The sequence below is a fragment of the Pelophylax lessonae genome, assembly GCF_965119305.1.
Source record: "Pelophylax lessonae genome assembly, chromosome: 4".
Classification (NCBI taxonomy): Eukaryota; Metazoa; Chordata; class Amphibia; order Anura; family Ranidae; genus Pelophylax; species Pelophylax lessonae.
This window is the reverse complement of record NC_138771.1, coordinates 217,963,697-217,981,402: the sequence shown is the minus strand read 5'-3', so window position 1 is coordinate 217,981,402 and position 17,706 is coordinate 217,963,697.

Genomic DNA, 17,706 nt, shown 5'->3' with positions numbered 1-17,706 from the left:
TGCTGATCAAGCATAGATTTTCCAACAGGGCAGTTGTACATAAGTCAGTTGGTAGATTGACTTCTGTACAACAACCCCACCTATACATGGATTGAAATTCGGCTGGTCTTTGCTGAACCTATATACAGGTGCATCTCATAAAATTAGAATATCATCAAAAAGGTAATTTAGTTCAGTAATTCAATTCAAAAAGTGAAACTCATATATTTTATGTAGATGCGTTACACACAGAGTGATATATTTCAAGCATTTCTTTCTTTTCATTTTGATGATTATGGCTTACAGATACTGAAAACCCAAAATTCAGTATCTCAGAAAATTTGAATATTGCATAACACCAATTAAGAAAAGGATTTTTAATACAGAAATGTCTTGTTGAAAAGAATGTCCATGTACAGTACAGTATGCACTCAATACTTTGTTGGGGCTCCTTTTGCATGAATTACTGCATCAATGTGGCGTGGCATGGGGGAGATCAGCCTGTGTCACTGCTGAGGTGTTATGGGAGCCCAGGTTGCTTTGATAGTGACTTTGAGGTCATCTGCAATGTTGGGTCTGCTGTCTCTCATCTCCCTCTTGACAATACCCCACAGATTCTCTATGGGGTTTAGGTCAGGCGAGTTTGCTGGCCAATCAAGCACAGTAAAACCATGATCATTAAACCAGGTATTGGTACTTTTGGCAGTGTGGGCAGGTGTCAAGTCCTGCAGGAAAATTAAATCTTTATGATGTATAAAGCAATTTACAATGCAATAGCTTGGAAGCAAAGACTTTTGGGAAAGTATTTGTGACATCATTGAAAACATGAATTTACATCATTTTGAGCATAGCTAAAGCCACTAGGTGCTACAGATATGGAAGAGAGAAGTTGTAAATGCTGCTGCAACTGCTGAACCTACATCTGTACTCAGGGATAATACATTCCCAATGCATTTATTGCCTTACATTATTCAAATACATGTTAAGAATATTGTGCCTTCAAGGCACCAAACACTAACTTTTTAATATTTAAGAACATAGTCAGAGATGTTGAGAGACTCCCTTCCCTGACTTTAAAATTCCCAGTGATTTGTAATAATGTAAATATTTGATAAATAGGACAAATTTCTTTAGCCAATGGCCAGAAATGGTCTGTTTATTACTGTACTTTGTTTCTCTTCTACTGACCTCTTTCTTTATGCACTGCCCTGAAATGTTTGTTTTGGCTCTGTGTTGTATTACATGAATAGCATGATAAAGAGTTATAAATCTTGCTGGCAGTTTGGGAACTGTAGAGCCACAGATAAATATTATTTTTTGGTGAAGTGCAATGACCGCTGAAAGTAGAAGAAATAATAAAGCCTTGCAGTTATGATAAAATTAAATAACATAACAAGTTCATGAAAACATTAACTGGACATCAGTACATGGAAGAAGCAGCCACAACACATTTAAAAGCTATTGGAAAGTTTAGTATAAAGTTTACTGTAAAATAAAGCTAAAGCCAACTTCATAAAAAATGGCACATGGCCCAATAGTTTTATTAGAATGATGTTTAATCTTCTTTTTTTTTTACTGTATCACACTGCATTGCCCTAAAATTTAGTAGATAATCTAATCATATAAAATAATGTTTTCTAAATTTCCACGAGTTAAGTCGGTCTTTTGGTTGTTGCAGTAACTCCACTTTTGTTTAGAAAAAAACATTCCCCTCCAGGTGATCTCTGTACATTGCAAGAATTATAACAAACTTTGGTGCAGATACCTACCTTTTGTTATTCTGAAGAAATCACTGTTTGTTCCTCTGTCCCCCTTTGGTGAGTGGGTAAAATGGGAGTGGTTTCATAATTATAAATCAGCTGTGCAGCTGCAGAGCACTAATGAGGAAATCTGCTGGGCCTGCATCCCTTTAGACATGTTCCTATTGGGAGTATCTCACCAAAAATGAAATTTTTTGTTCTAGGGGATGCCTGAAATCTGACTTGTATCTTAGGTAGACTCCTGGGAAAATCAGTTAGACAATCACACAAGTAGGAAATTATGTTTATGGGGCATGTTCAGTAACAATTCTGTGTACAGAACATCTCCAGGTATCTATATTGCATTTTCAGAAAATTGCAGCGGTTGCAGATTAAAAAGGAAAGGTATTTTTTAATAGTATTCAATTACAATATGAATTGTGTCACAGTTGTATACACTAAATATTTTTTTCTTTATTTGCTATTTTATTCCCCACTAAGTGGAGTTACCCTTTAAGCCAATAAAAAGACAAGTCTATGGCTACCTGAGATTATCAGTGTGGATGCTGTATGTTTATAAATATTATGCTGAATATAAAAAGGAAGTAAGAAGGGGTAAATAAAGGAAGGGAGGAAAAGAGGAGAGGGGTTAAGTGGGATTTGGATGGGGGAGGCTCAAAGGGCTGTAAAGAAAGTGTATAAAATGGAGGGGATCTGGAAAAAAGGGCACTCTTCTAACATTTCTCACCTTGGGATGATCCATTGCGTGAAAGAGGTAGAGTCAAGGCACAAATATTCCCAGGGTGTGTTGCAAGAAAATCACAATATTCTTGTATAAAAACCTAAGTAATTCTATAAAACCAGGTAGAGCAAAATTATCCCTGTGATATAAAGATGCAGTAAGGTCCTCCCTACAATTGGCAATTGCAATCCACATACCAACAAACGGAGGTTATGCACACTTCCACATCAATGGGATGCATGATCATACTGCATTTGAAAGAGATTTCTTATACTTAGACTTAAGTTGTGCAGAAAAACCGACATTCTCAGAAAACATGTAAGACTAGAAATTTTCATTGAACATGAAGGAAAACATGAGGGCTTCTGGAACAATATACTGGGCCTAATGACTCAAAGATTGAGTTGCTTGACCACAGCAACAGTGAACGTGTTTGTTGTATATGAAAGACAGTATTTCAGGAGAAGAACCTCATACTAATTGTTAAGCAAGTTGTTGGAAAATGTTTGGCTTGGGTTGCTTTGCTGCCTCATGGCCTGAACAGCTTAAAGCCATTAAGTTATTTGTGAATTTTTAAAATGATTTTTTCCTCATAAGGTCTCCCCTGCCTTGTTAGGCAAAGATAGGCAGGAAAAGGCAGAACTGTAACTAAAACACATGCAAAGTGCTCATTCTAGTGGACTACTGGGTTTCAAGAATGTTCTGCTAGCTGCAGGTGGCATAAAATGCTCTAGCGCCAACCCAGGCAAATACAGGCCAATGAGCCACATCTGGCTCTTTGCCTCTCCCTGTGTGGCCTGTGCCATCTCCAGTGTCAGCAGACCTCTCTTAGCCCCTCCGCTTGGAAGCGGAGGGACTAAAGGGCCATACACACTATAAGATTTTCTGAAAACTTTTTTCTTCAGATTTACCTTTTCTACGTAGTGCAAGGGCCTGCCAGATTGCATGCAAATTGAAAGTGTTTAGGTTTGACCTCATATTATATGGTTTTGATAAGTCTAAAGGAAAAAGTCTTCAGAAAATCTTATAGTGTGTATGGGCCATTAGAGAAAGTTGAAAGGCTTGGCTCTCCTATCACCCTACTACTGGCTGGTTTTATCTCCAGTGTACTGAGTGTACATCCATCTTTTCTCTTTGTCTGTGCCGATCCTACTGATATTGTCAATTCTCAGAGCACACATCTTCACCCAGTGCAGCTGCATTAACCCCCCCCAGGGAAGGAAAACCAGTGTTGGGGATCATCCAACCTTTATCTGTCTGCTCTGTGGTGATCCTACTGAGCCTGGCAGTGCTCAGATTGCCCAGCTATCTCTTGCAGCTGCACATTGTTTTTCCCTCCATGGCAAGGAAACCAGTGTGGCAACATGCAGCTTCTTTCTGATGATCCTACTGAGCCAGGCAGCGCTCAGAATGCATATCTACTGCATGCAGCTGCATAGTCTTGCTCTCCTCAGGACAGCAATGAGAAACTCTGCCACATGCCTCTCTGGCACATACCAACATATGATGGAAATCTGCCACATGCCCATCATAGTGGTTGCAATACTAAAACTGGACAGTGCAAAATCTGGTACAGCTCTGTTTATAAACCAATCAGCTTCCAGTTTATTTTTTTTTTTTTGTCAAAGCTTAATTGAACAAGGTGGTGTTAGAAGTTGATTGGCTTTGATGCACAGCTGCACCAAATTTTGCACTCTCCAATTCTTGTAAATCAACCTCATAGTGAGTTTCTCCACCAGAAAAAAACAAACCAGATAGTCCCTTTTGAGCGCTTAGAATTGTGTATGGTGTGTGTGTGATGTCTCCACCAATTCAATAGTGCATGCGACTCTGCAAACCATGAGCCAATCTCAGGTGATAATGTAAAAAAACGTGGTTTATTGAAATAAGTCTCAATTCATGTAAAAAGGTAAAACATTGGGAAAATAAGTTAATTTAAAAATTGAATGATAACCATCTAATAAAAGATAAAATTAAAAAAAAAAAAAAAAAAAGCTGGATGTGAATGGCCACAATTCCTACCCACGGCAGATGATTCAAAACTCGGGACCTGTGATGAGGGCTTGTTGTTGTTTTTTGTTTTTTTTGGCTACCCCCTCCAAGGGTGATCCCTAGTGGCTATGGACTTGTGTTTCAAGGGGACAGTCCTTGCTCCCATTGGTGCCTGATCATTTATGCTGTACGTTGTTCCTCCACCAGGGCAGCAGTGACAAAAGCCTGATACACACTGCTAGTTTTTTTTTGTTCAACCCAGCGGGTTGACAGATCTCAGTACCAACACAATTGATGGTCAACTCCCCGGCTGTACTATTATATTCTGACAGGGCCCCCCAAACCAGAATACACTGATCAGTGCTTGCAGCCAGTGGCTGGTTTTACATCATGTCCTTTTGACAAAAGTTAATCATTAGGCTGGTTTCTGCCAGACCGACAGCTGTACACGCTGACCGAATGTCAGCCGGTTCCTGCTAAATCATCCAATTTTCAGCCCGTGTGTACCCAACGAAAGTCTGCCACATACCAGCATGTCATTAAAGTCTGCCACATGCTGTTTATAGTGTGTTTCTCCTACAGGGCAACAGTGACAGAGTCTGCAACAGGTGCCAATCATCTACAGGATCCTCCTCTCCCTGTTGTAGCAGTCTGTTTGCAGCTGATTCGGCTCGACAAGAGTCCTAGTTTCTCATGTGTCCCCTTGGGAAAATTAAATGCCCACCCCTGCACTATACTAGTCTGCCTTGCTGCATGTGTCATCTCAGAGATGGTCTTCAGCACAGTAGGGATAATGGGGTATTTGTGAGAAGTTGATGTTAAATAAAATTATTCAGACATGGATCACAGAGGACTACTAAACATCCACTGCAGATATCATGATTAGTGTTGAGCGAACACGGACTGTATTATTCGTGTTAGTACCGAATAATTTTTATTTTTTGTACCCGAACACGGACACGGACACTTTACTGTATGTTCAGGTAAAAATCCGTGTTTGGTCGTTTTATTTCCGGGTTTTGCATGCTTTGGCGCTCTTTTCATGGTGGGCTTTCAACAACCAATCAACAATCGTTTAACTGGTGTGCCTTAAGCCATCACAGCCATGCCTGCAAATGTCTCAGTAGCTGTGATTGGCCGTCTGAAGCATGTGACCAAGTCTTTATAAGTTCCAGGCAGCCGCAGCGTCTTCATTCTGCTGCTTAGATCAGGGACAGAGCACACATCAACGTGCTGGCTGCTGATTAGGGAAAGACAGGCAGGAAAAAACCATTTGTGTCCGGATAGAATTGAGGGACAGGTCGGAGTGTTTAGGCAGGGCGAGTTGTAGGCATTTTAGGGATAGAGTCTGCTGAATTATAGGGTCAGTGTCTTCTACAAACTACAATCGATATTGCTGTGTGGGGGGTGGGGTCTGCACTCAATCCTGATCTACGATCTCTTCTCAATCCTGTTAGGGAGAGGCTGCTGCTGAATTTTAGGGTCAGAGTGTTCTACAAACTACAATCGATATTGCTGTGTGGGGTCTGCACTTAGTCCCAATCTACGATCTCTTCTCAATCCTGTTAGGGAGAGGCTGCTGCTGAATTTTAGGGAAACTGTGTTCTACAAACTACAATCGATATTGCTGTGTGGTGTGGGATAGGAGATAGGCAGGTGTCAGTGATCCACATCCATTTTTCTGTGTGTGAGCTGCAGTGAACACAATCTTTTTGGGCTGCAGTGAACACAATCTTTTTGGGGTGCAGTGAACAACGTCCTTTTTGGGGTGCAGTGAACAAAATCTTTTTGGGGTGCAGTGAACAACATCCTTTTTGGGGTGCAGTGAACACAATCTTTTTGGGGTGCAGTGAACAAAATCCTTTGTGGGGTGCAGTGAACACAATGTTTGTGGGGTGCAGTGAACACAATCTTTTTGGGGTGCAGTGAACAACATCCTTTTTGGGGTGCAGTGAACACAATCTTTGTGGGGTGCAATGAACACAATCTTTTTGGGGTGCAGTGAACAAAATCCTTTGTGGGGTGCAGTGAACACAATCTTTGTGGGGTGCAGTGAACACAATCTTTTTGGGGTGGAGTGAACAAAATCCTTTTTGGGGTGCAGTGAACAACATCCTTTTTGGGGTGCAGTGAACAAAATCCTTTTTGGGGTGCAGTGAACACAATCTTTTTGGGGTGCAGTGAACAAAAACCTTTGTGGGGTGCAGTGAACACAATCTTTGTGGGGTGCAGTGAACACAATCTTTTTGGGGTGCAGTGAACAAAATCCTTTTTGGGGTGCAGTGAACAACATCCTTTTTGGGGTGCAGTGAACAAAATCCTTTTTGGGGTGCAGTGAACACAATCTTTTTGGGGTGCAGTGAACAAAATCCTTTGTGGGGTGCAGTGAACACAATCTTTGTGGGTTACAGTGAACAGAATCTTTGTGGGGTGCAGTGAACACAATCTTTGGGGGGTACAGTGAACACAATCTTTTTGGGGTGCAGTGAACAAAATCCTTTTTGGGGTGCAGTGAACACAATCTTTGTGGGGTGAAGTGAACACAATCTTTTGGGGTGGAGTGAACAAAATCCTTTTTGGGGTGCAGTGAACAACATCCTTTTTGGGGTGCAGTGAACAAAATCCATTTTGGGGTGCAGTGAACACAATCTTTTTGGGGTGCAGTGAACAAAATCCTTTGTGGGGTGCAGTGAACACAATCTTTGTGGGGTGCAGTGAACACAATCTTTTTGGGGTGCAGTGAACAAAATCCTTTTTGGGGTGCAGTGAACAACATCCTTTTTGGGGTGCAGTGAACAAAATCCTTTTTGGGGTGCAGTGAACACAATCTTTTTGGGGTGCAGTGAACAAAATCCTTTGTGGGGTGCAGTGAACACAATCTTTGTGGGGTACAGTGAACACAATCTTTGTGGGGTGCAGTGAACACAATCTTTGGGGGGTACAGTGAACACAATCTTTTTGGGGTGCAGTGAACAAAATCCTTTGTGGGGTGCAGTGAACACAATCTTTGGGGGGTACAGTGAACACAATCTTTTTGGGGTGCAGTGAACAAAATCCTTTGTGGGGTGCAGTGAACACAATCTTTGTGAGGTGCAGTGAACACAATCTTTTTGGGGTGCAGTGAACAAAATCCTTTTTGGGGTGCAGTGAACAACATCCTTTTTGGGGTGCAGTGAACACAATCTTTTTGGGGTGCAGTGAACAAAATCCTTTGTGGGGTGCAGTGAACACAATCTTTGTGGGGTACAGTGAACAGAATCTTTGTGGGGTGCAGTGAACACAATCTTTGGGGGGTACAGTGAACACAATCTTTTTGGGGTGCAGTGAACAAAATCCTTTGTGGGGTGCAGTGAACACAATCTTTGGGGGGTACAGTGAACACAATCTTTTTGGGGTGCAGTGAACAAAATCCTTTGTGGGGTGCAGTGAACACAATCTTTGTGGGGTGCAGTGAACACAATCTTTTTGGGGTGCAGTGAACAAAATCCTTTTTGGGGTGCAGTGAACAACATCCTTTTTGGAGTGCAGTGAACACAATCTTTTTGGGGTGCAGTGAACAAAATCCTTTGTGGGGTGCAGTGAACACAATCTTTGTGGGGTACAGGGAACAGAATCTTTGTGGGGTGCAGTGAACACAATCTTTGGGGGGTACAGTGAACACAATCTTTTTGGGGTGCAGTGAACAAAATCCTTTTAGGGTGCAGTGAACACAATCTTTGTGGGGTGCAGTGAACAAAATCCTTTTTAAAGTGCAGTGAACACAATCTTTGTGGGGTGCAGTGAACACAATCTTTGTGGGGTACAGTGAACACAATCTCATACTTCTGAAGATTTGAGGGTGCTGCCTGTTCCATACTCCTCCTCCTACTGCTCAACCATCCTTTTAGGGGTACAAACAATAGTAATTGGGGCCTAGTGTGGTGGTGTACGTGTGAGATACATACACTTTCTTTTTGATCATATTTTCTATTCCGCTATTCAATTAAAACCTTTGGGGATCAATTAAATTGCGTGATAGTCTGTGTCGGTACGTGTGAGATCCACCTTTCCAAGTTTTTGGGGTTCATCTCATACTTCTGAAGATTTGAGGGTGCTGCCTGTTCCATACTCCTCCTCCTACTCCTCAACCATCCTTTTAGGGGTACAAACAATAGTAATTGGGGCCTAGTGTGGTGGTGTACGTGAGAGATACATACACTTTCTTTTTGATCATATTTTCTATTCCGCTATTCAATTAAAACCTTTGGGGATCAATTAAATTGCGTGATAGTCTGTGTCGGTACGTGTGAGATCCACCTTTCCAAGTTTTTGGGGTTCATCTCATACTTCTGAAGATTTGAGGGTGCTGCCTGTTCCATACTCCTCCTCCTACTCCTCAACCATCCTTTTAGGGGTACAAACAATAGTAATTGGGGCCTAGTGTGGTGGTGTACGTGTGAGATACATACACTTTCTTTTTGATCATATTTTCTATTCCGCTATTCAATTAAAACCTTTGGGGATCAATTAAATTGCGTGATAGTCTGTGTCGGTACGTGTGAGATCCACCTTTCCAAGTTTTTGGGGTTCATCTCATACTTCTGAAGATTTGAGGGTGCTGCCTGTTCCATACTCCTCCTCCTACTGCTCAACCATCCTTTTAGGGGTACAAACAATAGTAATTGGGGCCTAGTGTGGTGGTGTACGTGTGAGATACATACACTTTCTTTTTGATCATATTTTCTATTCCGCTATTCAATTAAAACCTTTGGGGATCAATTAAATTGCGTGATAGTCTGTGTCGGTACGTGTGAGATCCACCTTTCCAAGTTTTTGGGGTTCATCTCATACTTCTGAAGATTTGAGGGTGCTGCCTGTTCCATACTCCTCCTCCTACTGCTCAACCATCCTTTTAGGGGTACAAACAATAGTAATTGGGGCCTAGTGTGGTGGTGTACGTGCGAGATACATACACTTTCTTTTTGATCATATTTTCTATTCCGCTATTCAATTAAAACCTTTGGGGATCAATTAAATTGTGTGATAGTCTGTGTCGGTACGTGTGAGATCCACCTTTCCAAGTTTTTGGGGTTCATCTCATACTTCTGAAGATTTGAGGGTGCTGCCTGTTCCATACTCCTCCTCCTACTGCTCAACCATCCTTTTAGGGGTACAAACAATAGTAATTGGGGCCTAGTGTGGTGGTGTACGTGTGAGATACATACACTTTCTTTTTGATCATATTTTCTATTCCGCTATTCAATTAAAACCTTTGGGGATCAATTAAATTGCGTGATAGTCTGTGTCGGTACGTGTGAGATCCACCTTTCCAAGTTTTTGGGGTTCATCTCATACTTCTGAAGATTTGAGGGTGCTGCCTGTTCCATACTCCTCCTCCTACTCCTCAACCATCCTTTTAGGGGTACAAACAATAGTAATTGGGGCCTAGTGTGGTGGTGTACGTGTGAGATACATACACTTTCTTTTTGATCATATTTTCTATTCCGCTATTCAATTAAAACCTTTGGGGATCAATTAAATTGCGTGATAGTCTGTGTCGGTACGTGTGAGATCCACCTTTCCAAGTTTTTGGGGTTCATCTCATACTTCTGAAGATTTGAGGGTGCTGCCTGTTCCATACTCCTCCTCCTACTCCTCAACCATCCTTTTAGGGGTACAAACAATAGTAATTGGGGCCTAGTATGGTGGTGTACGTGTGAGATACATACACTTTCTTTTTGATCATATTTTCTATTCCGCTGTTCAATTAAAACCTTTGGGGATCAATTAAATTGCGTGATAGTCTGTGTCGGTACGTGTGAGATCCACCTTTCCAAGTTTTTGGGGTTCATCTCATACTTCTGAAGATTTGAGGGTGCTGCCTGTTCCATACTCCTCCTCCTACTGCTCAACCATCCTTTTAGGGGTACAAACAACAGTAATTGGGGCCTAGTGTGGTGGTGTACGTGTGAGATACATACACTTTCTTTTTGATCATATTTTCTATTCCGCTATTCAATTAAAACCTTTGGGGATCAATTAAATTGCGTGATAGTCTGTGTCGGTACGTGTGAGATCCACCTTTCCAAGTTTTTGGGGTTCATCTCATACTTCTGAAGATTTGAGGGTGCTGCCTGTTCCACACTCCTCCTCCTACTGCTCAACCATCCTTTTAGGGGTACAAACAATAGTAATTGGGGCCTAGTGTGGTGATGTACGTGCGAGATACATACACTTTTTTTGATCATATTTCCTATTCCGCTATTCAATAAAAACCTTTGAGGATCAATTGAATTGCGGGATAGTCTGTGGATAGTCTGTGTCGGTACGTGTGAGATCCACCTTTCCAAGTTTTTGAGGTTCATCTCATACTTCTGAAGATATGAGGGTCCTGTCTGTTCCATACTCCTCCTACTCCTCATCCATCCTTTTAGGGGTAGAAACAATAGTAATTGGGGCCTAGTGTGGTTTTGTACGTGCGAGATAAATACACTTTCTTTTTGATCATATTTTCTATTCCGCTATTCAATTAAAACCTTTGGGGATCAATTAAATTGCGTGATAGTCTGTGTCGGTACGTGTGAGATCCACCTTTCCAAGTTTTTGGGGTTCATCTCATACTTCTGAAGATTTGAGGGTGCTGCCTGTTCCATACTCCTCCTCCTACTCCTCAACCATCCTTTTAGGGGTACAAACAATAGTAATTGGGGCCTAGTGTGGTGGTGTACGTGTGAGATACATACACTTTCTTTTTGATCATATTTTCTATTCCGCTATTCAATTAAAACCTTTGGGGATCAATTAAATTGCGTGACAGTCTGTGTCGGTACGTGTGAGATCCACCTTTCCAAGTTTTTGGGGTTCATCTCATACTTCTGAAGATTTGAGGGTGCTGCCTGTTCCATACTCCTCCTCCTACTCCTCAACCATCCTTTTAGGGGTACAAACAATAGTAATTGGGGCCTAGTGTGGTGGTGTACGTGTGAGATACATACACTTTCTTTTTGATCATATATTCTATTCCGCTATTCAATTAAAACCTTTGGGGATCAATTAAATTGCGTGATAGTCTGTGTCGGTACGTGTGAGATCCACCTTTCCAAGTTTTTGGGGTTCATCTCATACCTCTGAAGATTTGAGGGTGCTGCCTGTTCCATACTCCTCCTCCTACTGCTCAACCATCCTTTTAGGGGTACAAACAATAGTAATTGGGGCCTAGTGTGGTGGTGTACGTGTGAGATACATACACTTTCTTTTTGATCATATTTTCTATTCCGCTATTCAATTAAAACCTTTGGGGATCAATTAAATTGCGTGATAGTCTGTGTCGGTACGTGTGAGATCCACCTTTCCAAGTTTTTGGGGTTCATCTCATACTTCTGAAGATTTGAGGGTGCTGCCTGTTCCATACTCCTCCTCCTACTGCTCAACCATCCTTTTAGGGGTACAAACAATAGTAATTGGGGCCTAGTGTGGTGGTGTACGTGTGAGATACATACACTTTCTTTTTGATCATATTTTCTATTCCGCTATTCAATTAAAACCTTTGGGGATCAATTAAATTGCGTGATAGTCTGTGTCGGTACGTGTGAGATCCACCTTTCCAAGTTTTTGGGGTTCATCTCATACTTCTGAAGATTTGAGGGTGCTGCCTGTTCCATACTCCTCCTCCTACTGCTCAACCATCCTTTTAGGGGTACAAACAATAGTAATTGGGGCCTAGTGTGGTGGTGTACGTGTGAGATACATACACTTTCTTTTTGATCATATTTTCTATTCCGCTATTCAATTAAAACCTTTGGGGATCAATTAAATTGCGTGATAGTCTGTGTCGGTACGTGTGAGATCCACCTTTCCAAGTTTTTGGGGTTCATCTCATACTTCTGAAGATTTGAGGGTGCTGCCTGTTCCATACTCCTCCTCCTACTGCTCAACCATCCTTTTAGGGGTACAAACAATAGTAATTGGGGCCTAGTGTGGTGGTGTACGTGTGAGATACATACACTTTCTTTTTGATCATATTTTCTATTCCGCTATTCAATTAAAACCTTTGGGGATCAATTAAATTGCGTGATAGTCTGTGTCGGTACGTGTGAGATCCACCTTTCCAAGTTTTTGGGGTTCATCTCATACTTCTGAAGATTTGAGGGTGCTGCCTGTTCCATACTCCTCCTCCTACTCCTCAACCATCCTTTTAGGGGTGCAAACAATAGTAATTGGGGCCTAGTGTGGTGGTGTACGTGTGAGATACATACACTTTCTTTTTGATCATATTTTCTATTCCGCTATTCAATTAAAACCTTTGGGGATCAATTAAATTGCGTGATAGTCTGTGTCGGTACGTGTGAGATCCACCTTTCCAAGTTTTTGGGGTTCATCTCATACTTCTGAAGATTTGAGGGTGCTGCCTGTTCCATACTCCTCCTCCTACTCCTCAACCATCCTTTTAGGGGTACAAACAATAGTAATTGGGGCCTAGTATGGTGGTGTACGTGTGAGATACATACACTTTCTTTTTGATCATATTTTCTATTCCGCTATTCAATTAAAACCTTTGGGGATCAATTAAATTGCGTGATAGTCTGTGTCGGTACGTGTGAGATCCACCTTTCCAAGTTTTTGGGGTTCATCTCATACTTCTGAAGATTTGAGGGTGCTGCCTGTTCCATACTCCTCCTCCTACTGCTCAACCATCCTTTTAGGGGTACAAACAATAGTAATTGGGGCCTAGTGTGGTGGTGTACGTGCGAGATACATACACTTTTTTTGATCATATTTCCTATTCCGCTATTCAATAAAAACCTTTGAGGATCAATTGAATTGCGGGATAGTCTGTGTCAGTACGTGTGAGATCCACCTTTCCAAGTTTTTGAGGTTCATCTCATACTTCTGAAGATTTGAGGGTCCTGTCTGTTCCATACTCCTCCTACTCCTCATCCATCCTTTTAGGGGTAGAAACAATAGTAATTGGGGCCTAGTGTGGTTTTGTACGTGCGAGATAAATACACTTTCTTTTTGATCATATTTTCTATTCCGCTATTCAATTAAAACCTTTGGGGATCAATTAAATTGCGTGATAGTCTGTGTCGGTACGTGTGAGATCCACCTTTCCAAGTTTTTGGGGTTCATCTCATACTTCTGAAGATTTGAGGGTGCTGCCTGTTCCATACTCCTCCTCCTACTCCTCAACCATCCTTTTAGGGGTACAAACAATAGTAATTGGGGCCTAGTATGGTGGTGTACGTGTGAGATACATACACTTTCTTTTTGATCATATTTTCTATTCCGCTATTCAATTAAAACCTTTGGGGATCAATTAAATTGCGTGATAGTCTGTGTCGGTACGTGTGAGATCCACCTTTCCAAGTTTTTGGGGTTCATCTCATACTTCTGAAGATTTGAGGGTGCTGCCTGTTCCATACTCCTCCTCCTACTGCTCAACCATCCTTTTAGGGGTACAAACAATAGTAATTGGGGCCTAGTGTGGTGGTGTACGTGCGAGATACATACACTTTTTTTGATCATATTTCCTATTCCGCTATTCAATAAAAACCTTTGAGGATCAATTGAATTGCCGGATAGTCTGTGTCAGTACGTGTGAGATCCACCTTTCCAAGTTTTTGAGGTTCATCTCATACTTCTGAAGATTTGAGGGTCCTGTCTGTTCCATACTCCTCCTACTCCTCATCCATCCTTTTAGGGGTAGAAACAATAGTAATTGGGGCCTAGTGTGGTTTTGTACGTGCGAGATAAATACACTTTCTTTTTGATCATATTTTCTATTCCGCTATTCAATTAAAACCTTTGGGGATCAATTAAATTGCGTGATAGTCTGTGTCGGTACGTGTGAGATCCACCTTTCCAAGTTTTTGGGGTTCATCTCATACTTCTGAAGATTTGAGGGTGCTGCCTGTTCCATACTCCTCCTCCTACTCCTCAACCATCCTTTTAGGGGTACAAACAATAGTAATTGGGGCCTAGTGTGGTGGTGTACGTGTGAGATACATACACTTTCTTTTTGATCATATTTTCTATTCCGCTATTCAATTAAAACCTTTGGGGATCAATTAAATTGCGTGACAGTCTGTGTCGGTACGTGTGAGATCCACCTTTCCAAGTTTTTGGGGTTCATCTCATACTTCTGAAGATTTGAGGGTGCTGCCTGTTCCATACTCCTCCTCCTACTCCTCAACCATCCTTTTAGGGGTACAAACAATAGTAATTGGGGCCTAGTGTGGTGGTGTACGTGTGAGATACATACACTTTCTTTTTGATCATATTTTCTATTCCGCTATTCAATTAAAACCTTTGAGGATCAATTAAATTGCGTGATAGTCTGTGTCGGTACGTGTGAGATCCACCTTTCCAAGTTTTTGGGGTTCATCTCATACCTCTGAAGATTTGAGGGTGCTGCCTGTTCCATACTCCTCCTCCTACTGCTCAACCATCCTTTTAGGGGTACAAACAATAGTAATTGGGGCCTAGTGTGGTGGTGTACGTGTGAGATACATACACTTTCTTTTTGATCATATTTTCTATTCCGCTATTCAATTAAAACCTTTGGGGATCAATTAAATTGCGTGATAGTCTGTGTCGGTACATGTGAGATCCACCTTTCCAAGTTTTTGGGGTTCATCTCATACTTCTGAAGATTTGAGGGTGCTGCCTGTTCCATACTCCTCCTCCTACTGCTCAACCATCCTTTTAGGGGTACAAACAATAGTAATTGGGGCCTAGTGTGGTGGTGTACGTGTGAGATACATACACTTTCTTTTTGATCATATTTTCTATTCCGCTATTCAATTAAAACCTTTGGGGATCAATTAAATTGCGTGATAGTCTGTGTCGGTACGTGTGAGATCCACCTTTCCAAGTTTTTGGGGTTCATCTCATACTTCTGATGATTTGAGGGTGCTGCCTGTTCCATACTCCTCCTCCTACTGCTCAACCATCCTTTTAGGGGTACAAACAATAGTAATTGGGGCCTAGTGTGGTGGTGTACGTGTGAGATACATACACTTTCTTTTTGATCATATTTTCTATTCCGCTATTCAATTAAAACCTTTGGGGATCAATTAAATTGCGTGATAGTCTGTGTCGGTACGTGTGAGATCCACCTTTCCAAGTTTTTGGGGTTCATCTCATACTTCTGAAGATTTGAGGGTGCTGCCTGTTCCATACTCCTCCTCCTACTCCTCAACCATCCTTTTAGGGGTACAAACAATAGTAATTGGGGCCTAGTGTGGTGGTGTACGTGTGAGATACATACACTTTCTTTTTGATCATATTTTCTATTCCGCTATTCAATTAAAACCTTTGGGGATCAATTAAATTGCGTGATAGTCTGTTTCGGTACGTGTGAGATCAACCTTTCCAAGTTTTTGGGGTTCATCTCATACTTCTGAAGATTTGAGGGTGCTGCCTGTTCCATACTCCTCCTCCTACTCCTCAACCATCCTTTTAGGGGTACAAACAATAGTAATTGGGGCCTAGTATGGTGGTGTACGTGTGAGATACATACACTTTCTTTTTGATCATATTTTCTATTCCGCTATTCAATTAAAACCTTTGGGGATCAATTAAATTGCGTGATAGTCTGTGTCGGTACGTGTGAGATCCACCTTTCCAAGTTTTTGGGGTTCATCTCATACTTCTGAAGATTTGAGGGTGCTGCCTGTTCCATACTCCTCCTCCTACTGCTCAACCATCCTTTTAGGGGTACAAACAATAGTAATTGGGGCCTAGTGTGCTGGTGTACGTGCGAGATACATACACTTTTTTTGATCATATTTCCTATTCCGCTATTCAATAAAAACCTTTGAGGATCAATTGAATTGCGGGATAGTCTGTGTCGGTACGTGTGAGATCCACCTTTCCAAGTTTTTGAGGTTCATCTCAAACTTCTGAAGATTTGAGGGTGCTGCCTGTTCCATACTCCTCCTCCTACTCCTCAACCATCCTTTTAGGGGTACAAACAATAGTAATTGGGGCCTAGTGTGGTGGTGTACGTGTGAGATACATACACTTTCTTTTTGATCATATTTTCTATTCCGCTATTCAATTAAAACCTTTGGGGATCAATTAAATTGCGTGATAGTCTGTGTCGGTACGTGTGAGATCCACCTTTCCAAGTTTTTGGGGTTCATCTCATACTTCTGAAGATTTGAGGGTGCTGCCTGTTCCATACTCCTCCTCCTACTGCTCAACCATCCTTTTAGGGGTACAAACAATAGTAATTGGGGCCTAGTGTGGTGGTGTACGTGTGAGATACATACACTTTCTTTTTGATCATATTTTCTATTCCGCTATTCAATTAAAACCTTTGGGGATCAATTAAATTGCGTGATAGTCTGTGTCGGTACGTGTGAGATCCACCTTTCCAAGTTTTTGGGGTTCATCTCATACTTCTGAAGATTTGAGGGTGCTGCCTGTTCCATACTCCTCCTCCTACTCCTCAACCATCCTTTTAGGGGTACAAACAATAGTAATTGGGGCCTAGTATGGTGGTGTACGTGTGAGATACATACACTTTCTTTTTGATCATATTTTCTATTCCGCTATTCAATTAAAACCTTTGGGGATCAATTAAATTGCGTGATAGTCTGTGTCGGTACGTGTGAGATCCACCTTTCCAAGTTTTTGGGGTTCATCTCATACTTCTGAAGATTTGAGGGTGCTGCCTGTTCCATACTCCTCCTCCTACTGCTCAACCATCCTTTTAGGGGTACAAACAATAGTAATTGGGGCCTAGTGTGGTGGTGTACGTGCGAGATACATACACTTTTTTTGATCATATTTCCTATTCCGCTATTCATTAAAAACCTTTGAGGATCAATTGAATTGCGGGATAGTCTGTGTCGGTACGTGTGAGATCCACCTTTCCAAGTTTTTGAGGTTCATCTCATACTTCTGAAGATTTGAGGGTGCTGCCTGTTCCATACTCCTCCTCCTACTCCTCAATTAAATTGCGTGATAGTCTGTGTCGGTACGTGTTCCATACTCCTCCTCCTACTGCTCAACCATCCTTTTAGGGGTACAAACAATAATTAAATTGCGTGATAGTCTGTGTCGGTACGTGTTCCATACTCCTCCTCCTACTGCTCAACCATCCTTTTAGGGGTACAAACAATAGTAATTGGGGCCTAGTGTGGTGGTGTACGTTTGAGATACATACACTTTCTTTTTGATCATATTTTCTATTCCGCTATTCAATTAAAACCTTTGGGGATCAATTAAATTGCGTGATAGTCTGTGTCGGTACGTGTTCCATACTCC